The sequence below is a fragment of the Haliotis rufescens genome, unplaced genomic scaffold (genome assembly GCF_023055435.1).
Source record: "Haliotis rufescens isolate VD_foot unplaced genomic scaffold, xgHalRufe1.0.p SCAF_13, whole genome shotgun sequence".
In the NCBI taxonomy this organism is placed as follows: Eukaryota; Metazoa; Mollusca; class Gastropoda; order Lepetellida; family Haliotidae; genus Haliotis; species Haliotis rufescens.
The window spans coordinates 16,674,233-16,699,379 of NW_025963813.1; the positions used below are offsets into that span (position 1 = coordinate 16,674,233).

The 25,147-nt window shown below is 38.7% G+C and overlaps 1 protein-coding gene across 11 annotated transcripts in view; it reads right to left on the reverse strand.

Moving 5' to 3' along the window:
* The window catches only part of LOC124124491, a 174,066-nt gene that overhangs the window by 73,980 nt on the left and 74,939 nt on the right, over positions 1-25,147 (reverse strand). For 8 of the 11 annotated variants that reach the window (XR_007220365.1, XR_007220362.1, XR_007220363.1 and 5 more), the window contains exon 5: positions 13,661-13,755. The exons of the other annotated variants lie outside the window; for them this stretch is intronic. The gene's annotated coding sequence lies outside the window, so the exon portion shown is untranslated. The remainder of the gene's footprint in view (positions 1-13,660; positions 13,756-25,147) is intronic. 11 annotated transcript variants of the gene reach the window in all.

Sequence of the window (25,147 nt, forward strand, 5' to 3'; positions counted from 1 at the left end):
GGCGTAAAATCAAACTAACTCACTCACTCGCTAACTAGTCGTTGATAATATTACATAGAACATGCTGTGACAGCTAAAAAGGGAAATCTTTCAACAAACATTATTGCAAATCATAAGGATTGTTTAAGGAAACCCGTCTGCTGAAATAAACGGATAGAATTGTTTCATAGGCATTACTTAGAAGTTTACAGATGACTGTTTACAAAGTAGACACAATTTATGGATAACCACTTCTCCTTCACAGTTATTAAAGACGTTGTTATCCATAAATTGTGTCTACTTTGTAAACAGATAGCGATGCAACAGACAGCAGATAAACGGAAGGCGAGTCAGAGTTGAATACGGGAAGCTTGATATATTATCAACTATACATGATTAGATTGACTAAGCCTAAACAAATCAACTCATATTGTTACAACAAACTGCATTACCATATGTAATATTTGTTTCCTATAAAGAGAGTTCTATCCAAGACACATTATACAGGATGAAATGATATTATATATTATATGTTTCCAAGGTTTATATGTCTTATAAAACATCATGTTATGTTTGTTATATACTGCACCACCATCAATCTCATATTCTGCCCTATACATGTAGCTAAGCCCTGTAGTTGTATTATAAAACATCATGTTATGTTTGTTATATACTGCACCACCATCAATCTTATATTCTGCCCTATACATGTAGCTAAGCCCTGTAGTTGTATTATAAAATATCATGTTATGTTTGTTATATACTGCACCACCATCAATCTCATATTCTGCCCTATACATGTAGCTAAGCCCTGTAGTTGTATTATAAAACATCATGTTATGTTTGTTATATACTGCACCACCATCAATCTCATATTCTGCCCTATACATGTAGCTAAGCCCTGTAGTTGTATTATAAAACATCATGTTATGTTTGTTATATACTGCACCACCATCAATCTCATATTCTGCCCTATACATGTAGCTAAGCCCTGTAGTTGTATTATAAAACATCATGTTATGTTTGTTATATACTGCACCACCATCAATCTCATGTTCTGCCCTATACATGTAGCTAAGCCCTGTAGTTGTATTATAAAACATCATGTTATGTTTGTTATATACTGCACCACCATCAATCTTATATTCTGCCCTATACATGTAGCTAAGCCCTGTAGTTGTATTATAAAACATCATGTTATGTTTGTTATATACTGCACCACCATCAATCTCATATTCTGCCCTATACATGTAGCTAAGCCCTGTAGTTGTATTATAAAACATCATGTTATGTTTGTTATATACTGCACCACCATCAATCTTATATTCTGCCCTATACATGTAGCTAAGCCCTGTAGTTGTATTATAAAACATCATGTTATGTTTGTTATATACTGCACCACCATCAATCTCATATTCTGCCCTATACATGTAGCTAAGCCCTGTAGTTGTATTATAAAACATCATGTTATGTTTGTTATATACTGCACCACCATCAATCTCATATTCTGCCCTATACATGTAGCTACGCCCTGTAGTTGTATTATAAAACATCATGTTATGTTTGTTATATACTGCACCACCATCAATCTCATATTCTGCCCTATACATGTAGCTAAGCCATGTAGTTGTATTATGAAACATCATGTTATGTTTGTTATATACTGCACCACCATCAATCTCATATTCTGCCCTATACATGTAGCTTATAAGCCATGTAGTTGTATTATAAAACATCATGTTATGTTTGTTATATACTGCACCACCATCAATCTCATATTCTGCCCTATACATGTAGCTAAGCCCTGTAGTTGCATTATGAAACATTTTGTTTGTGATTCGTCGACTGAGTCGTTGTTTAATTCTTCATGTATCTGGTATGAGGAATTTCAATATTTCATCTGGTTAACAAAGGATTAGAAAATTACTATTGTATTCTTGAATGACACAAGTAAAATCGCTCTTTCATTTACACACCACAAACACAAATGCAAATCTGGTCATACAGTGCATATTATAAATTGTGTATGAACGAAGCTGCAGCCTCAAAAAGTACCACTTTTCAGTGAAGAGGTACGTGTAGTTTCACTTATCTGATCTCAATATCTACCATCCAAGTCTACAATGTCATACGATATCCACCTGTACGTTTTCTTTTTGTGGAGGAGGGCCGTGTACAAATTCAGCCTGTTTGCTTTTAAGAACTTGTCATGGAGAGAGTGAAAGTATTGATTCACTTGAGTTTATGGGGGCCATTGTTGAGAACTGTTATGTAATCAAGTAGTTATTCTCAAACAGGTGAGGTGAAATGGGATATAACGTTGCGTCCAAGATTATTGCACTTATGTGGGACTTCGGACCTTCAGCTCTCCAGGCAGACGCTCTACAAACATATGACACAATCCATGACATAGATATAATGTTGTCTGACGCTCTACAAACATGTGACACGATCCATGACATAGATATAATGTTGTCTTCAAACATTCAGTGTAAGGGATGTCAGATGCAATGCCACACAATGCCCTTCATGGGTGCAAGACATACTCTCTCAGAGAAATAGAAGATCTGTGGTCTTTTCCATCGTCAAAACGTGTTTTTGCTTGAATGATGTTTAGATGACTGATGTAGGATCCATGCTGATCATCCCCGGAGAAGGAATCCAAGCGGAAAAGACATGTATAATCCTTATCAAGGATCATGAACGTGGAACACCATTCACTTCATTTGAAAGGACCAGGCACGATCTTAGCGATAGGTTGTGAGATCAGAAAAGAAAATGGCCATAAGCAATTTATAAATACGCGCACGTTTTCTTGAAACAGTTTGATAATAATGGCACGTCTGGAATCAGAATCTTGTCATTCCGGTACATGAAAGACATGCACTGTTTCGAAGATGACAAAGGCAATGACCAAGAGTGGGAAAAATGGGAATGGCACACGCAGTATTGATTATTCATACTTTAGCAGAGTAATGATCTAATCACAGATTGAGTTACACACGAAGTATAAATATACTGTGCATTTTGAAAGTCAATAGACTCGAGAACACTCTCTTACAAGGACAATGAGAAGAACAATATTTTTCGTTGATCCTGTATAAACATCACAGCATCTATTTTCATCTTTATGACTTATTTCATATCTGTGTTCCCCGAGATATTCATAATCAAAACTATCAGTCTTTGCTTGAAATATATTTGAAATTGAATACGGAAATAATACACACTGTAGGCGACGCCATACGGAGATATATTTGAGGTTGGCTTGTCCAAATTGGTGCCATTCACGGAAGTAGTTGCATATGTCTAGAGGATTCATTTCAAGGTCTTCTCATTGTTGCTTGCGTACCAGGCAAGACTCATCTAGCGTGCTGTTTAATTGATTACTGAGAGGGACCGGCCTTTATTTACTAATAAACGAGTTCCAGAGACGAATTCTGTTCAGTTTCGGGGAAATCAAGCTCCTTTTGACTGCTTCAAGGAGACGTTTGTTCTGCTTCAAATAACTGACGGTGTCCTATTGCAACCTGTTTACTTTGTTCCCGTCTGTTCGGTACCTAATAAAAGAAGCAAGGTTCCACCCTTTGACGATTAAAGCATGAAATCAGATTACATGAAACGGCACGTCAAGTGTATACGTTGGGAACGACAAAGGGACTATCTCTTAAAACATGTTTGTGAAGCGTTGTTGATGTCTTTTCAATATAAAGAAGTGCAGCGGTAGTCTTTGAAGCAAGACTGAAAACGTGTCATACTGAAGGAGACAGTATTATTGTGGAACATTAAACTTGGACCCAGTACATATAACCTACACCTGATGAAAGACTAAGAATGACAAATGAACCAGAAGTAATTTAATGGTTGTGATAAGAAGATATCAAAACCAAAAAGGTGATCGTTATGAAATATACATCACAGGTTCTGGAGTCGATTCTTACGACAAGCATAGTTGCCTGTTACGGCAAGCATGGGTTGCTGAAGACTTATTCTAACCCGGATCGTCACGGGTAGCGTTGCTTTTGAAGGACTTGAATCCATTTGCAGAAATTGAACCTTGCACCAATTCAGACATTATCTACTAACTACGTGTTTTCATGTAATTCGGCCATACCAGTTGAGTGCAATATATGCATAGACGTCTTTTGCAGCTGCTATGATCATTAAATGATCACAGTAAACCATGATTGAACTTATGAAGACGATTCAGTATTTTATCATGAATTCTAGTCCGCATCTTTCTTCTGTAAGGCAGATACATTCCTGAAACGTAGTGGCACTGAAGGCGTCCTATGTCCAGACAAATTGCTCCCTTTTGTATAAAATAAGGTCAAGAAAGTAGACATCACATTTAATTTAAATTTAATACTGGGGGTATGATAATTAATTATTGAAATGGATGTCGTGCTGAAAACATCTGGATATATTCACTCGAATGCCTTTATCATTAATACGTCATGGCGTCCTTGGAACTTAGTTTAGTTGTTGAAGAAGTTGTAGACTCACTGAAGAGTAAAGAAAATGCATTACTGATACACACAGTGGCACCAAAAGATGTAAGAGACCCACAAAAACTGTTCACCTATAGTTAAGTGAAGTAGACTGCTGCGCCCATTAAACGATAAACGTCAATCAGGTACGTGAGGAAAATACATGCACAACTTCAGCCATGAAACATAATGCAGGTATATTACATAATAGGTCGACAGCTCAAGCAAGCCCTTCAGACTCCATTGGTGTCGTCGCCACCAAGGAAATAAGCGGAAATGACCAATGGCAGAATATAAGGGAAATGTCTTTCTATGAGGTTGCTAATTGAAACGTTCTTTGCTGTACTGGTTGTGAAAATTCACCAGACAAGACGGTACAGGCAGCTAATAACTTCATACAGGGGTAAAAGTCTTGAATTATAGCCTTGATAATTACTCGGGCACTTTCAATGAACATCGCACTGCAAGCGAGGCGAAAGAAAATGATAGTGACCATGTCCCATAATTTCACCATTTGAGTGAATCCAAACTACTTCACGTTATGGGGACGATATTAAGAGTCAGTAAGTGGCTATGTGTTGACCCTAACGACGACTAGTTTATAAGTTCGTCCCCGTGGCGCTATCATATAAATCTTGCCCTCTGGACGTCAGCGGTGGTCAGGCTGACCTGCTGAGGCAATAAATCACCAACTATCAATACACGTTTAGCGCTTAAACCCGTGTGGATATTGCGGTTTTATTGACTTGTTTATACTGATCAAGCCACGAACCGCAAGTTTATAATGAATTATAACTTTCTTTCCTTTGACTGAATGGTGTGATTTAATGTAATCGGAAAGATCTTTGTTGAACAAAGTTAAGATTTATCTTTGACCTCCCCAACCTTCTACGAATTTCTGTGAAAACCTGTTAGCATACATACACACAAACGATCAATATTTGTCCGGAATCTACCTTCGTGGAATGTGGAGGTGAACACAATCTCATCAAACCTCCTTCACTCCTGTATTGTCAATGAGGGAACTCTAAGGGATACAGATTTACAATGTAAACATTGCTGACACACAAACAGGCATACACACTAACCTTAGAAACACAAGAACAGGGCACATCTTTGGTTCTACCAGATTCTGTTTGTGAAGGGCATGCTGTCAGCATTACAAAGTCTGAACTGAATTCGCTAAGAAGTCAATGTGATCGCCATCGTCTATCGATCACCTACCGGTTACAATGCCGTGATGTCCAGACAGTAAAACTAACCGACCTATTCTATCCGAGAGAGAAAATGTCCCTTGTTATATTGCACTCGAAGAAAGTCTACATTTTGATGAGAGTTGATGAAAAGGTGCCATATGACTTCACGATGATTATAATTAGGTGAGTCGAACAGAGCCAGACTTGACCAAAGGGAAGAAGTTACACAGGGATAATACAACATCAGGGGAGATAAGCAATGCCAGACTTGACCAAAGGGAAGAAGTTACACAGGGATAATACAACATCAGGGGAGATAACAAATGCCAGACTTGGCCTAACACTGCGTGGGTCAGCAGCGTTTTCGCCTCCAACTTTATGCAAGCGTACTCATACACGAAACATACAAACCACATGCATGTAGTTCTATGTATTTCTGTGACGCTTGTGCTGGATCCACACTGATCTGGACAAGCGTTCCTGGGAGAGTACTCATACACGAAACATACAAACCACATGCATGTAGTTCTATGTATTTCTGTGACGCTTGTGCTGGATCCACACTGATCTGGACAAGCGTTCCTGGGAGAGTACTCATACACGAAACATACAAACCACATGTATGTAGTTCTATGTATTTCTGTGACGCTTGTGCTGGATCCACACTGATCTGGACAAGCGTTCCTGGGAGAGTACTCATACACGAAACATACAAACCACATGTATGTTGTTCTATGTATTTCTGTGACGCTTGTGCTGGATCCACACTGATCTGGACAAGCGTTCCTGGGAGAGTACTCATACACGAAACATACAAACCACATGCATGTTGTTCTATGTATTTCTGTGACGCTTGTGCTGGATCCACACTGATCTGGACAAGCGTTCCTGGGAGAGTACTCATACACGAAACATACAAACCACATGCATGTTGTTCTATGTATTTCTGTGACGCTTGTGCTGGATCAACACCGATCTGGACAAGCGTTCCTGGGAGAGTACTCATACACGAAACATACAAACAACATGCATGTTGTTCTATGTATTTCTGTGACGCTTGTGCTGGATCCACACTGATCTGGACAAGCGTTCCTGGGAGAGTACTCATACACGAAACATACAAACCACATGTACGTGTTTTCCTCAAACAGTTTAACGTTCACAGCAGCTGCATATGGCAAATTATTTTCTCAACTTGTATGTCATCTAACAATTATAGGAGTGCATGACAATTAGGAAAGTAGACACCCCCATGGACACCACATTCCCTCCCCTCCTTGCCCTCCTGTTTATTTATGCATACGAATAGGAATTTCGGCTCTAATTGGCAACATCAAAACAAGGAATTTGGCCAAGAAGAACTCCAGCTTCAGGAATTCTGACGATGTGATATCATTCTATAATGGTTAAGCAGCCACTTCCCTTACACTGATTTACCCTGAACTATAACTAAAAGAGACAAGCGGAGCTGCTACATCTGTTTTGCGTCAAGATCCGTGCATACAGATTTTGAGTGACAAAAACCTCTTCACAAATTTGTATCACTAGAGGGACGACTTAAACATTTCACGAGTCAACTTTCCCTTTTTGTCGAGCAATATTCCAGCAGCGCCAGACTTTGGCGTCTATATTTCTCAAACACTTGCTCATGATATAGTAGGAATCGTAAAATTGTCTTTGCTTTCAGCAGAGATTTTATGAGTATGAAATGAATTTCGTCACTTAAATGAAAGTTAGGATGTTATCAGTTCCAGCAAATCTGATCCAAGTCCACCTAACACAACTGCTGTGTATGTCAGTACAAAGTATATTGTGTCTATACATGTATGTGTTGTAAACTTTGATGGTGACTGAAATTACACGGATAAATGACCAAGATACGGAATACAAAATCTAGAACAAGCAGAAAATGGGAAACAGAACTGTGAGCATGGCCCCCCTTAACTTTTTTGTAAGAACAAAAAAATATGAAATGCATAATGAGATGCATGATCAACTGAAAAACACCGCTGCGCAGATAATCCATCTGGCTAGAAAAATACACATGACACGTTGATAGGCCAATTATTATGCTGCACCTAACTTGGAATTGCGTCGATGACATATTGGCAAAGCAGCGAAGACTTGGCAGCTGATGCAGAAAACTGAATAATTACACTAGTACCCAGACGTCACCAAGGCTGATGTGTAGAAGTAAGATTTGAAAATGAGCCCCTTCAATACTCCTAGGAAAAAGAGAAAGACAAATTGTGTGAGTTATTGTGAAATCGATTTAAGAAGTACAAAATAAAAAGTATCTTGAATCCAAAGAGCGCTAAGAAAAGTAAAAAGTAGATTTAAATTATGTCATGAAATAAGAAAAGCAAGCACAAAAAGTGAATGGAATGATTTTATAAGTAAAACGAGTTTTCGATTAAATTGCAATCTTCACGGCTGCATTTTTCAAGGATCAAAATCTGACTGACAATTTGCCAAGCATGGATTTACTTGCTGATTTTAGGGTCCTATCATTGACTCGTCCTGTGTATGCTTTGTTAGCGCCAAAACCGTTCTCGTGCTTTATGGTAAAAGTATTCGGATTGGTTCACTTTCCCTATCCTCCCCCGTTACGATGCACAATCATGTAACTGTTCACAGCGGTGAAAACCCTACGTACTACAAAGTGGGACCTGTTAATACGATACGTGTACATGTCAAAGAGTACACCACTCAAACTGCAACTGTCATATAGTGTGGCCCAACAGCCTGTGTCAATGGTTGACACCACGAACACAAGACGTAACCATCTTCATTCGCCTTCTCAAACTGCAAACAGTGCACTGGAGACCTATTCTGGCCGGGGCATGTACACTTACATGAAGTTAATAACCGTTCAATAACCATCATATAGCCAATTCCTTCCACTGATGTACCCCCCTAACCTGGACAGAAAGGAGACCAGTGAGAACGCCTCATCTGTGTCATATTTAGACCTACACATAAAGATTCAGAGTGACAAAACACTCTCAACAAGTCTGTATGACAAGAGGGATGACTTCAACTTTCCAATAGCTTTCCGTTAATGTCATTTGCCACATATTGGTTGCTGGCACTGTATGGCACTTGTTAAATATGTCTTCATGATCCTTAGCAATCCTTGAGTAGTATATATTGCCAGCTTCATATACACTAGATGCTTTAAGAAACAAACTGGTGATTTGCAAGCCAGAAATTAGAAGCTAGTGAAGGAATTAGTTTGACGAAAGACAAAAGTGAGATTAACAAATTCAAAGTAGGAACCCATCGTCCAACTATCTGCCATGTTTGTTTGATGCCTGTGATATAGCCGCACGCGACAGCGCTACTATTTGAAAAAGATAGGCCGATAAAAAGGTGACAATATGCAGACAAAATGACTGCCTGCATTTGTATGGTGTAATATGATGAAACCTCGAAATTGAATATCAAACATTTTCCAAAACATAAAAAATTTGAGCCTCAACATAAAAGCATTACTCGGAAAGAGAAGTTTCATAATGGCGTGCAGCAACCTCATTGATGACATCAATCGGGGCCACCATTTAAAAACAAAGACATTACACTGACGAATGCATTTCTGTCACGTCGGTGTTTTGTGGGCAAGACCCCTAAACCATTATTGTTTCAGCGAGGTGGCCATAATGTATTCTGAAAACAGTTAGATAAAAGTGACAAAACCCTTTCCATATTCTTACAAATCAGAGTCGATTGTACGATTCCGACTTTATCATGAACGTGTATTTATGAATCAAATAGTAATGATACCAAGTGTTCAAGAAAAGGTGAGCGGATAGGGAATTAATACTAAGAAAAGGAGCTCGTGCACATCACCAAAATGACAGAAGGTGTCCAGTAAAACACATACTTACCTTACTTTCATTAAGTCAGTTAATAGATTACAATGAATTATAATAATACCATCTTTTTTCAAGGGGTTTGGATGCAGATGTGTGCTCATGGTGAATTAGGCTAATTACTTCGCACGCGTACATTTCTCATATGTTGGGCTATTTTAGTTCGTCGTGCAAGACGTTTTGGTCAAGTAATTTACTAGAGGCATGACAGAGCAGAAGAGTGTCACTCGACATGTATGTACTGAAGACAACTGATCAACTCGAATGTAAGTGTTTAGAAATGGATTTAGATATGCATATATACGATATATGTGACAATAAACGAATGTGTAAATGTGCACAGACTGATTATCACGCGTGAAATCTTATGTATCAAATTAGTCGCACGTTTTGAAATCTGCTCGATCTTAATATCAACGACAAATATCTGACAAAAAGGTTTAGATTAAAAAGATATATGTACATATATATTTAACCTGCATAAAACCTGGTGTCAATAGATAGTACAATAACCATAGCATAACAGATGTCTTAGTACAATCAAAAGAATAAACTATTAGTCAACGATAAAAATAAAAATAAATGGGCTATAGATCTCCAGCAACCAATGCTAGGCCACCATGATTGCTAGCGACTATGTTGCACCAACAGCGCAACATGGCGTTTCTTGTACTGCCAAGATAAGCAAAGAAAATCGACAAAACCCTTTCCACATTAAGAACATATCTCTCCAATCACTCTGTATCACTATGCAATAGTAATTATACAGGTTTTCGCGAAAGGGTGAGCGTATCCTGCCCCGACGGTGGCACTCATTACAAACACGTGCAAAGGCAAGTCAATTGTTCCCCTTGAAAAGTTAAAATAGGGAATTGCATCGGACATCATTTTTGTCATTGATGCTTCAGATGTGGAATATCCTCCACATGTTCACCATAAAACTTTTTGAAAGCTTTTCTATGACCTTGAATGTTGTGACCTTGATCAAACAACTACTGAACAAGAGTCGTAGAAAGGGCATGAACATTATCTGATCTACGAAACTGTTGATCGTAACGGATGTAGCTTTCAGTCTGCTAAGATCAAAACCATTAATGCAGCATGGCGTCAACAACAAAGCTTATTTACCCTACGAACAGATACGTTTGCCATTTTTATTTGGCGCCATGCAAGAAAGTAGCTGGCATAATTATATTTAATAAGCATTGTTTCTTAAACATTTCTAATTATTTACAAAATACTTTTCTGGAGATAAGAAGCTGCACATAAGAAAATACAATCAACATGTCCACATATTAAGCATTCAGCTGAGTAAAAAATCCAAAGCATATTTACTTGGACGAATTTGACATAAAACCAAAACGCAGGATTGGAATTGGTGGTCAGACGTTGAAGTTTGAAGCGACAATAATTGAATTGAGCCCCTTGTTCTGTGTCTTAAATACATGTTTCCCACGAATATCGCGCTATCTCCCTGAAACGATGTTATTACTCTGCACTGAAAACAGACTCTTTGCTTGTACAGGAATCAGCCGATAAATGATAAAAGCAGATATTATCATGATCGGTAGGATTTATTACTCGGAGAACTATAAAAGAAGCAATAGGGCCAAAGTTAAGGCAAAGGTAATCCCAAAGGTTATCGCAAATCGCGGAAATTAATCGTTTTCAATTTATTGTAGAGACATTAGGTGTATTTCAGGTCGACAGATGTCGATTCACCAGGATTTGATTGATAGTGTTCATATACAAAACACGCATGATGAATGTCCTGGGTGGAATCGAGGTCAAACGTATAAACGCGCCTGTATATGTTGTTTGATGTAGGTCGTAGGAGGCAAAAAAATGGATCAGGTGGTCAGGCTCGATGACTTTGTAGATAGCATGTCATCGTATCCTGATGGCGTGAATCAATTTCATGATATCACATGACTGGGCAAGTTGCTTTTTGTTTAACGCCGTACTCAGCAATATTCAAGTTGTTGACGGCGGTCGCCTTTCATGACAAGCATGGGGCTCTGAAACCTATCCATTGATAAATAAAGGTTCTTTTATCGACGTCAATCAAGCTACACATCCGGCATTCTGAAATAAGTCAAAATCGAAAATAAATCTTTCTTTGTAAATGTCACCTTAATGGGAAGCCAAATAACACGTCTGGAAGCAAAATTCCAGAACAATCAACATGACAGACGACGTCAACCAGACGTTAGAACCATGCCGTGTCCAAGAGAGGATTCACCAGCATCTGAACCACATTAAATGATGGTGTAATTGGTCCTAATTGTCAGTGTCCAATTGATTACTGATAGAAGTTGGTTGGATCATGCTAACAAATGGGATCACTGTCTACTGCCCCGTATTGTTATGCCAATATTTGTCATAATAAAATGTGGTTTAATGGCATCCTTGACAAACAAACAAACAACAAACAAACCGAAGGAAGACGACTGTAGTCATTTGCCATGGGGACATGGATAAATTATGCGGAATTAACAATGACGTCGACATATTTACTAACATCAAGAGCTAAACGTGTATGAGAGGAGACATTTGTGATTTATTCAGTGTGTTGTTCTTCTATATATTGAACGTACGTGTGATTTGCGTTTTGTTTAGAATACTCTTGATATCAGCTCATGAAAGGCCTGTCAACATGTCAAAGAGCGAGATGCATGTGCGAGACGCCACGTGCATTCACAGTTCAGCATTCTGGTATATCTTTTAAGATACGGTTATCATTCTGGTTTTTTTCTACTCCTCGACAATGTTTACGATTAAACGATTAAACATCTTATCCTTGTTGTCTCACCTGATGTTATTTTCAATGTTGAACATTTTCTTCTCGATTTCTAATCTCAAATTTTGAATAACAGAGAGATTATAAATTTGTTAGATTTATGAAACTCCAATTAAAAAATAACGATAAAAGTAACAACCTCTTTATGCATATTTTAATAATAATTGGCTGTTAATATTTTTTCTTAGTTGTGTTTTATATTTGAATTGAATTAAACGTGACAATTAATATAAATCTATCTGATTTGTTTTAATCCTACCTTATTTGTATGATAAATAAAGTTGATGAAAAAATGAGCACAGATAGCAAAGGAAAATATCATTCACGAAAAATCATAAAGTGTCCTTTTATAGGCCACAGGTGGGCTGTGCAAGATGAAGATGGAGCTATAACGCTGCATCAGCTATAATGCTGTTATCAACCAAAAAACAACATTCCTCTCAAATATTACAATCTCATTATAAACAATCACAATCATGTCTTTCCAACATCTTTTCGCACCAGGTGGTCTCACATTCATCAATAGCCTTCATTCTCAAACAGACATTTCTAAATAATTGTGAAGCCAAAACATTCCTTGCCTTTTTACGTTCCCAAATAAAGATTGTAGCTACCTCCATCTGACAAGTTATGTATACAGTGTTGAGTTCAAAGATATCCATCTATTCCCTCAAACTGAAGGACTAAGTGTTCTCTAAAAACTCTCCTGCAGCCATTTAACATACAGGTTGAACTATTTGATCTTTGAAGCCTTTCGAAACTCTAAATCCTGCTTTCTGTTTATAAAATAGCAAACAGGAGAGATGAAATACATTACAGTAAGGCAAACACCCCTATGGGACCAATCCCAGTGGAGAGCTGAATCGTTCCGTGTGTTCTCTTGCTTATATTACAATTATCTCGTGGCCGGACTTTTGTCAATATTGGTTTAAATCCAGGATAAAAGGGCATTCGCATCTTATTCGTGTTCTTGGTGAATGTCACTTTCTAACAGCAGGTTGTGGATAAATTGAACGAATTATATAACAATTTATTATATTCAATATTGTTCCAAACAGGAAAATACGTGAAAGGTTTATTGCCCTGAAACAAAAGCAACTGACCTTCAGGTTGTTTCAGTGCAACCTGTTAAATGACTTAATGTTAAGTCTCCCACAATGAATTAAGTCCTTAATCCTATAATGGATAGTTCGATAGGTATATAATATGAAACTGTAGTGTAACGCCTTTGGGATGGCGCTGACTTTGAAGGGGAGATGCACCACTTGACACGTTTAAAACGTTATCTGTACAGAGTGATTTGGGGTTGCAGTTGTTACTCACCATTGGCCAGACGTTGATTTATTGCAGTTGATGTCTCTCGTAGATCGTAGATGCGGTATTGGCCCAATACTGGGGCAACGTTGGTTTAACGTTCGCTGCAAAGAGAATAATTTCGCCTCATGTATCATCAAACAAATTGTTTTGCTGGATATGCTGTGTGTCCTGAAAAATATGATACTGTCTGTAACAAAATTCTCCCGTAACATGCATTAAATGGTCAGTCCATTCCAAGCCGAATGTTAATGTCATGTGCTCCAAATAGGTTACACGATCAGCATGTATCTATTTTGATAACCAGTATACTCATCTTAAAAACAGGTGTTTAAAAATCGTATGCTGTAGCAGTTTTTCACTGATGCCGAAAAGTGAAAAAAAATATCCAAAAGAAAGCTGACTCCACGATATATGGGATTTCCTCTGAATTTGTAATTGTAAATATTATTAATAATGTGCCACTTGCCACGGTTAAATACGCAGAGTTGTGGCCCTTTGGTTCGCCAGATCCCTATAATTGTGGGTTCGAATCCCGGTTCGCCCCGATTATGTTTCTAGGTTTGTCAGCGCAGAAGCAGTAGGTTTCACCAAAGTGGTAAATCGTCTGAGACCTGCATCACTTTGGGCTTTCCTCCCACATTTACCTGACACACCGTGATTTAACTGGAACACTATTAATAGTGACTCTGAACCCAACTCACTCACTAACACAATCTTATCATAACAGTTGTGAGAACCACCACTCCTGCCAGTGCTGCACAGTACATGTAGATCTGCAGCAAGTGCTTCATTACTTGGAGTTATTTATGACAACCATGTCCTTGGTATCAGTAATGGTGAAGATTTTGTCAACCAACAGAACTCAGATGTAATTATTCTAAACCATTATTATAATAAACTTGTGATTCAAGTATTAATGAAAACATCGACATGCTGGTGAGTTTTTTAAAACACAGCCTCATTACATTCATCAAATGAAAAACAAATATTGCCAAATACACAAAATAGTTCCGTGAAGTCTTTACAATGACGAAGACATGAATGTTGAATATGAATGAATAATCGTTCACCTACCAACAAATGATATTTCTTTTAAACATGTGTTGGATGAAATTGTACTGTTTGATTATTTACAACATTTAATATTTAAACATCATAATATTTAAAGTTTTCTTCACACCAAGCTATTTTCTGTATGTTAAAAGAAAAAGCATTTATGAAAACAAATATAATACCAGTGGGCACACCCGTGAAGATTCGGGTTAGAGTAGGTTTTCAGCAACCCATGCTTGCCGTAAAGGGCGACTATGCTTGTCGTAAGAGGCGATTGAGTGGTCAGGCTCGCTGACTTGGGCGATGTATGTCATCGTATCCTAATGACGCAGAGCGATGCTCTGATGTCATGATCACTGGATTGTCAGGCCCAGACACGATCATTTACAGACCAGCGTCATACAACTGGAATAGTGCCGAATGCGGCGTTAAACGACAGATACGTCCCCAGTTACCGTTAAAGCAGCAACCGCAAGAGAACAAAACTAACTCCACAGTCAACGATTTTCCAGGTATTTTACGTCTAACTGTACATAATGAAGTTTGGACCAGACAAACCAGTGATCGAAAGCAGACGCATCGATCGGTGATGCAGAGGCAAACAGCCAAGTCACCGAGACTCACCTCATCCATCTGAGAGGGCTCTTGAGAAAAGTACTGGATACTGAGGACAATTTCCTTCCAAGTCCCCACTGAGATTAATACTCCATGTTTAATGTTAATGTATATTCCGTGTCTTTTCAAATTAACCGTTGCATGCATCCAGTCAGTTTTACTCGATAAGGCTAATATACAATATAATTCCACTAAAACGCTCCTTCAGAAATGGATGAATCCAAAGTATTAAACTGCCAGCCATCATGTCGCCTTGAAGTATTGTAACTTGGCAAAGAAAAGTACAGGCAGGGCATGGTAATCTTCTCCCACTGCACTGCAATGAACCTGCCGTTCTTATCAAGGCATCAATTATGCATAAAATGTCCACCGCAAAGAAACACTGATGTGATGAAGTATTAAGAAAATATACCACAGCAAGAAGATTTTCATCGATATTTTTTAATGAACTGTCACATCATTAAAAATAAAGCCACGTCAAGCCGTCGAGAGTTTGCCAAGTCCACTCTCGCCAACAACTTTATGCTTGAGGTTCCTAATTGTCAGAAATATTTAAATACTCAAATGCCAAATGCACGGATCTTGATGGGAATTCTATCAAGACACTGAAGGGTGCTTGATTCTAAATGATCAAAATATCATCAGATACCTCAAAAGTAAGACGCCTTTTCCCATACAACTTGTGTGTGACCACATCGACCTGCCGATAGCCTAGTTGTCGATATAGTATATGAAAAAGCCGATTAGAACTTCATACATTCGGTATTGGTCACCAAATGGTACACTGCTAAACCATATGGTCACAACAGCTTATCAATTTCATAAATAGAAATGACACCGAAGAAAAGAAAATGGGTGACGAGTTAGACTTTCACTGTGGTGAAATGGGGGTCAACGTCGCGTTCTAGATTATTGTACTTATATAGCTGCGTGCGAGCGTGCCTTCATGCGTACCTGTACTAGTCCGGGCCAATGCCGATTTTACAGTGCTAGCCCACTGAGGTAGCTTGACGCAGTTTAACATAAATACCCCGCCCAGACAGAGTACGCCGACCAGTCCTTGTTTTAGCCGCCTAATGCCGAGCGCCAGGGAGGGTAACAACAAGTACAATCTTTTAACGTCAATTGGTATGGCGCGGTCGGGTTCTAACCCACGGCCTTCCACTCTCCAGACAGTCCTCAACAAGGTACCATTATTCTTAACACCTTTACGTGCTATTAACTCAGAATCGCAATATGAACACACGCTTCGAACAACATGGCACTGGAGACCGCTGATCAATCATCACAAGTCTACCTACACTAGGAGTAAAGAGAGTTTAGCATAACCCAGCCACAGCTAACACAAGGCACCAGTATTCCAAACCACCAAACATGAAGTAATTATTTTCTCTTTTTGATCTATCCATCTTCAATCAACGCCAGCGTGTTTCTTCTTCTTGTTTTACGCCGCACTGTTCCAGGTATTCAACGGTGGTCTGTAAATAATCAAGTCTGGACCAGACAACCCAGTGATTGACATCATGAGCATCGACCTACGCAATTGGGTACGTATACATGCATCAACCATGTCAACGAGCCTGACCAATAGGTCTTTAGCAGCCCATGCTTGCCGTAAGAAGCGACTATGCTTGTCGTAAGAGGCGACTGTCTGGTCCAGACTCGATAATTTACAGACCGCCGTCATATAGCTGGAATATTGCAACAAACAAACGAACAAACAAAACAAATTATCATTGTACCCATGTCGGGAATCAAACCCAGGTATTCGGCTAGACGAGCAAACGCTTTAACCACTAGGCTACCCGACCGCCCCATGTTCATTATGAACACGAGTCTTTTTATATGACTTGTACATACATCACGTGTTTGCCTTTTGTCGAGGACCAAGCTACAGTTTTAATTTTCTTAACGTTTTGTACTACACCACAAAGGAAATACTTTAAATTCATTATGCCTCTACAATTCGTTTAACTTTCGATTGGTCATATTCATCAAGGCAGTTATTAAAAACTTTGACAACATTCTCATCCTGGTACATTCAAGCCATGATTGACATCACAAGGTACGGGGCAACGCATGGATTATTTTATAATAGATGTATGTCAACTTACCTCAAACGTCAAATGTTCATCAGTAAAATAAGTATCCATTGCATAATGCAGTTGGCAATATACATATTATACCCTTGTCTGGTGCTGATAAATGGTTTGTGTGTAAACATGAAATTAATGTCTCTCCTTCTGTTGCTCAGTGCTGGTGATATTCATCCAAATCCCGGCCCAAAAGAATGTAACACAACTAAAATGTAACCATCTTCCACTTGAATATCAGAAGTATCCAGCACATATTGACTCAAATCTATAATGATCTTTGCGATTTCGATGTGTTATGCTTCACTGAATCTCACCAAGACGCCAACTTTCAGTCCACCGATCTTCTCCTTGACCTCCCAGGAGAGACAGGGATTGTTTTTGAGGTGGCATAATTGTATATTTTCAAATTCACTTACTGTCAGGCATAGAACAGACTTGGAAGTGTTTAATTCTGAATCAATGTGGTTTCCAGACTTTCACCACAGAAATGTTTTCTGCTCTGCGTCACCTACCGCACACCCAACACCCCTACTGCATATTGGACCATTCTAGAGCGCATGCGATAAACTGCACTTGATGTATCCCGTGACATCGTCCTAGTTTGTGACCTGAATGAAGATCTTTTCAATATTCACCACTTACGTTATATAATAACACAACAGAACTTACACAGTGTTATAACCGAAGTAACACGAATTACATTTGTTTGTTGTTTAACGCCGCACTCAGCAATATTCCAGATATATGATGGAGGTCTGTAAGTAATCGTGTCTGGACCAGACAATTCAGTGATTAACATCATGAGCATCGATCCACGCTATTGGGATCGATGACATGCATCAACCAAATTACCAGGCCTGACCATCCGATCCTGTTAGTCGACTCTTACGACAAGCATTGGTTGCTGAAGACCTGTTCTCTACCCGGATCTTCAGTTTATAAATTTACTTTTAAATAACCTTTTGTATTTAGGGACATGATTGTAGATATGAAAAAAAACTTGTTCTCGTCGCTATATGATTGGAATAATGTCGATGCGACGTTAAATTTTAACTCACTTACTTGTGCATCGAGTAGGTGAGAACTTGGCGAAACTGAAGCACGTTATTTATGAGTGTATAATACACCAAACTCCATGTCAGTCGCGTTACAGTGTATTTAACATTGCTGATACACGGAGTTGATCAGCGTGTAGAATGTATGGTCTCGACTGTTATCACTCATGTTACTACAGCCTCAAAACGTCTTGACAATAATGTGTTATAGATTAAATCGTCACACATGTGGTCGCTGTGTAATCACTCTTTTAAAATTACCTCAAGCCGATAAAGGACAAAGGTAAATACACAACCCATCGGTCAAACAACACGACGTGAAATCAGCTAAAATTTCCATTGGCCCAGGACAAAATATCGTATTAAACTTACATGATTTCCGTCCAATTAGGATGTCTTTGAAGTCAATTGGACACTCAATTAAATTTCAGCACATGCACAGAGAGGTGGATGTGGAGGGTTAGTGGGTGAATGGATGTATGGATGGATGGACAGATGATGGATGAATCAGTAGATGGATACATCATGTCTTGTGATTAAGGGTATTTTAGTGAATGTTTGTTAACGCTATAGACAGAAATATGTCACGGAAATCCATAAATACATCTCACTGAATCTACTTCAGGAACACCAGTGATTGACATCATGAGCATTGATCCAAGCAATTGGGATACCATGACATGCATCAACAAAGTCAGCGAGCCAAACCACCTGATCTTGTTAGTCGCCTCTTACGACAAGCATGGGTTGCTGAAGACTTATTCTAACTCGGATCTTCCGAGTTTAAGGAAAACAGCTGACAAGTCGAATGAACAAACCTTAATTTGTTTTAGGGCAGGACATGCTTACCCTTTTCGCGAACACCTGGTGTCATCACTGATTTTCAGTGAAACATTCATATTGCCTTTTACGTCCAATGGAATGTTTGTCAGATAATCGAGACGTTTAGATTATATATTTATGCTACCTGTAAGGTTATCATTTCCTAATTTATTGATAGCTGCATCCGTGCTTTGAGGAGCATCGATTGATGGACTTCAAAGAGATCTCCCATTCCTGCAGAATGTCAACGGCTCTTTTATACCGCTTCAGTAAATAGCTACAAACAATAGTTCAGTTTCATAACGGGAGATTGATCCCACACTTCTCTTTGATGTAATGAGAAGTAACGGTAACACGTGTAAGGAAGGGCATAGATCTGTTGACAGCGATTACGCACGTGAAATCGGTGAAGCTAGATCCTAACAAAGCTACGTATTTTGAAATATTTGTTGTTCTTTTACTGGTAGTACAACTTTCTTTAACGAGGTGACGAGTTTAATTAAAAAGTGAGAACGGTTGGAATACAGATCTGAAAACGGAAATCTATTACACTCGATTTGTTGATATCATGGGTCTACTCTCATGGTTAATACTGACTTAAGCACAGCGATGTTAAAGGATGGCATAATACCAGTCTGCTTTATTTACTCTATGTGAACATAATGAACCAGGGAGCATAAGGATAGATGTTTATCACTCTGTCTCTCTTTGTCTTTCCCTGTATTTTTCTGTCTTTCACTCTGTCTGTCTGTCTGTCTCTCTCTCTCTCTTGGTACGTGTTCATGCGTTCTGGGATCTATGATCAATCAATTAGGTCCTTGGCACAATTCTTCTTCTTTTCAATTTACCATTATGTTTTCATGCCAAACAGGAGATTACACTGTGAGTTACACTTAATATAAATCATGGAACTAAAGTGTTATTATCCAGTAAGACCAGGTAGAGGAATAAAGGACAACAACCATCACCAATATCCGTGCACAAGTAACGAAGTCATCTCCTAAAAAGGGTTCTCCAATCAGATATAACAATTTCCCTTGTTGTTAAGAAGTGTTCTCTTCGTTACTTTGTATGTCCAAATGCATTCATGTATGAATTCTGGAAACGTGATGATCTTTCTATTTATCGGCTGTGCCAAAACCTTCCACTTTCATCTTTGACACCTATAGACTTACTTGATGTGCATTCGAATTGCCAACTGATGGATTCATAATTATGCCTCGGTGTTATCTGATCACAAACTTGGCTGTGCAATCACGATTGGTTGAAATAGGGGATCATTCCCCTTTCCAATTTCCGCTTTGTTCCGAGATAACCGACCGATTAAACTTTTTTCTTAAGTACTTCCTTATCTTAACTGGTGCTTGATTATTCGAGGCTATTTAGTCGGACTTTGAACATGAGGCATGGTACTGAGAGTCGTTCGAATATTGGAGGAGATATCATATCTGAGTACCTCTTCAAATGTTTAGCAAATTATACAGAGGATAGGCAAGGGGGACACCGATTATTCATACATACTTCATAATCGGTTACGGCTTATTACGGGTGATCAGTTACATTTCATTATGTGTGATGCGGTTACAGTTGATTTTGTGCTGTCGGTTACAGTTGAGTGTGTTGTTTTCATATATACATGTTTCAGGGGTCGTTTTGAATAATGCTATGTGTAGAAAGGAAATTATTCAAAGTAATGGTTTGAATAAATTCAGATATATCCAGAGAATTCAGGCAGTCGTCATGTGAAATCATAAGGTCACTTTATGGAACAAGTTCTTTGTTTTTGCTGAGAGATTAAAATGCACTTATAGATAAAGAATGGTTGTAGCCCTCAGTCAAAATACATACAGCGAACTAAACAACTGAAGTACATGTATCTGTGAAATCATTGAACGTATTGTTATACATATTTTTGAGTCAGTTGATCAGTTCGTCATGTCCATGAAGGTGTATTACAAGTAAATATAGTTTTGGGTCAGGATCACCCTAAAGCTAACTAATGGATAGCTGTACATCTCCCAAGCTGACGAACACTGAACAACCATGCTCGTGTATTCCTATCATAAAGACCTATATATTGCTAGGTGGGTTTGTCAGCATGCTATTAGCGTGTGCAGGTCAAGAAGAAAATAACATCCACCAGCATTGATCGGTATAGTCGAAGGTGATTAGTCTAGACTATAAAACAGAAAATGTCTTAAATTAGTTGCTGTATTAATGTCAATAAGAAGAGAAATCGATTAATCACATCTGTGAAAGTTTAATCTGTATGTTTAGTTTGCCTTCAAAACCATGTTATTAATAATTTGTATTATAATATGATGAATGTCTAGATTCCTGCACATTTGTACAGACATGTGAGTGAGTGAGTATGGTTTTACGCCGCTTTCAGCAACATTCCCGCAATATCACGGCGGGGGACACCAGAAATGTACAGACATGTACAGTCAAACCTCGTTGTGTTGAACTCATGGGGACCTGGGAAAAAGTCCGAGACTTCGGGGGGATTATGGGCTTAATTGGGACAGCCGGGAATTTGACACAAACAAGTGCGACACAACGAGGTTCGACTACACACGTTTGATGAATCACAAGCCTTTTCCTTTTTATGCACAATTATCCAAGAACATGGCCATATATATATATATATATATATATATATATATATATATATATATATATATTGAATCTTCCACTCTGTAAGCAACCAGATCATGTGTACACTGTCAGTTTCAAGGGGAACACATCTCATCTCTTAGCTGGAAACTGCCACCTTGATGGAACGATCCAGCATCTTTCAGAAACAAATAAACGTTTCTTCCTTCTATCCCTATGCCTTTTCGATCAGCTGCTTGAAGTCTTGCAAAATCAACGATGACGCAGAAATCTAAATCAACATATATCCATTATAGAATATACAATGTTGAATGTCCTTCAGTAAATGTTCTAAACTCATATCAATCTCTTTCAAACACCATTCGACAGTTCCTTGTATATAAACACTGGACACTTTTGTAAGGACATTTGCCATTCAAATGTTCAATCACCAAGTTTTGGTGAGTTTGTGTTATTTTTACGTGATGAAGTTTACTAATAATCTGGCCCCACTATCATATTATTCTGTTCACTGCTTCCATTATTTTGAGTTGAAAGGCAGAGAAAACAAGATTCCAGTTTACCCACTTTCTCTAAATGTCATGTTGTGTCTGCATGTAAATCCTTGCTCACCAAATGAAATACTCTCTCAGTCTGTGGAGTTCTCTCCAACTCTTTATCCCAATCTTCTTTCTTTTCTATTTCTTTTGATTTGAGAGTGTACGCTGTTTCGTTAATTGATTCCGGCGAAAGAACGGACGTTTATTAACCAATGGACATGTCTCAGCGTTTCAAAGACAGATAAATAATTCTCTGTTAAGGGAATCAAAGTTTTATCGACTGTCTCAATAAGACATTTTGTCTACTCTGATCAGAATTAATGGTGTGATGGAGCGACCTTTGCGCTTTGTTCTCGTCCAAACATCACTCTTCTAGCCATAAAAGATCGAAGATGAAGGGACCGCGAAACGCGATTACGTATGAGGTAAGGTCAGCTGTATACATAGACCAAAACAGGATGTTTATTCCCAAATCTTTACGTGGAAGTGGCGTTAATTACTTTTCAAGGTAGAGAAGATTGGAAGTATTCTTTGAAGCCAAAAGATAAAATAGTAACAGTCGGTATATTTAAGAACAATGACAGTTTATACATATGTGTAATTGTACATATGTACATGATAAGGGAAGGTGGCGAAATTGGGTTTAACGTCGCGTTCAAGAAATTTCACTCATATGGTGTGTGTGGCTGCTTGTTCTAGTCAGGGCTTATGCCGGTTTTATAGAGCTTGATCATGGACAAACCATGCCGACGTTTAACATGGCTAGCCACTCAGACACATTATACTGACCCAGAGCCAGCCAGTCCTTGTTTTAGCCCCTTAATGCCGTGCATCGGGCAGGGTATCAGCAAATACCTTCTTCGTCGTTATTTGTTAGGATGCGGCCAGGGAGTTGAACTCTGTAGATGCATATAGCTACGTTCTGTATAAATTCTATTATGTTCTATCGATTTTTTCACAACGTGAGAGACACGTGAAGATCCGGATGAGAATTGGTCTTCAGTAACCCATGCTTGTCGTAAGAGGCAACTAACGGGATCGGGTGAATTGCGTGGATCGATGCTTGTGATATCAATCACTAGATTGTCTTGTCCAGACTTGATTATTTACAGACCGCCGTCACATAGCTGGGGTATATAAATATTGCTGCGGTGTTGAACAACAAGCAAACAACACAAGCACAATGTGAGGCTGCTTCACGTATTGAAACAGGGCAAATCTCAAGACTATTGAATCCCTTGAAAAGAACTCCGGAGAGACAGTTACAAGTACTTCGATATTGCACATTCCACCAGATGAGTGATTATTCACTTTAACCGTCCTACCATATGTTTTTGTTTCAGTAATATTTAAGCATCCCCACTTTCCTTACATAACGATTGATGTACGGTTCACATCAACTGTGGTTATCAATTCTACTCATCAACCAATCCAATTGTGATTTCTTGATGACTTTGTGATTTTGATTACCTTAAACCCTACGGTAAAAACACAGCTTGCGTTTTTTTGTCAAAACAATCAAAGTAAACCTTCTGAGGATCAGATATACACATGTATATGAGATTTACTATAAATGAAGGGGGCGGTGGGAGGATGGGGAGTTGGGGGTAGTAAATGAGAGTGTGGTGTGTGGGGGTGAGGGATGGGGATGGGGATGGGGTTGGAGGGTTTGCACAAAGGACCTTTAGGTCACAGGTTTTAACATAAGTTATCCTCTTCAAATGGAAGGTCTGTGTGGTTCTTGGTCGCCGAGTCATTTTCGTTCTGAACAGTTGCTAGTGAAGAATTCACAAGACAAATACCAATTGCAGTTGACAACCATTTGTCACCAAAAGTTTTTGTTGTTGTGAGGGCTTCATGTTGTTCTCCCCCGTGAAGAACAAACAAAAGCTGTTCTGTGAATCTGATGCATGGTCTCTGTATGTACATGGACTGCAGAGACACCAGCATATCCATTCTTGGATTTACAGATAAACAGAGTTTGTCAGCATCCGTCGTCACTGATGTATAGTACAACACGTCACAAGTCAATTAACAACTCTTCACAGCGACATGCGGCGCATCACACTACGCTTGAGGGTCTCCGGAATAGAAGTTATTATCAAATTGTAATGACACTTACTTATTTCGAACCAAGTTGCCAAAATATCAACACAAATGTTTCTTCAAATCAGTCCTTCTGGGGCAAATCAAAGATACCAGTAAAACTATAAGAGAGCTTTCCCAGTGGTGACTTCAGCGGATGAATTCAGCGAATATCAATGTATACTGGTAAGATGATGACATTATAAGTATTTACGTTAAATAAATAGTCCAACGGGATTCGTATAAGGTACAATGTATAATTAGGAGGTTAAAGCAATGTGTAAAATCCTGTCTTTGATACTGGTCAATACCAATGTTCGTTTGAACTGGCGGTGGGGTAGCCTAGATGTTAAAGATCCGGGTTCGATTGCCAACATTGGTGCAATGTATGAAGCCTATTTCTGGTGTCCCCCGCCGCGATATTGCTGGAATATTGCTAAAAGGGGCGTAAAACCAAACCCACTCACTCACTTAGATTGGTCTTAGGACTGTATCATATTTTGTCTAACCCCCCATTTTATGCAGCATTTTATCATGCCCCCACCAAATACAAGAAACATTTTTTCGTGATCCCCACCTCCCTATAATAAATGCACATTCCCTTAAAGATGT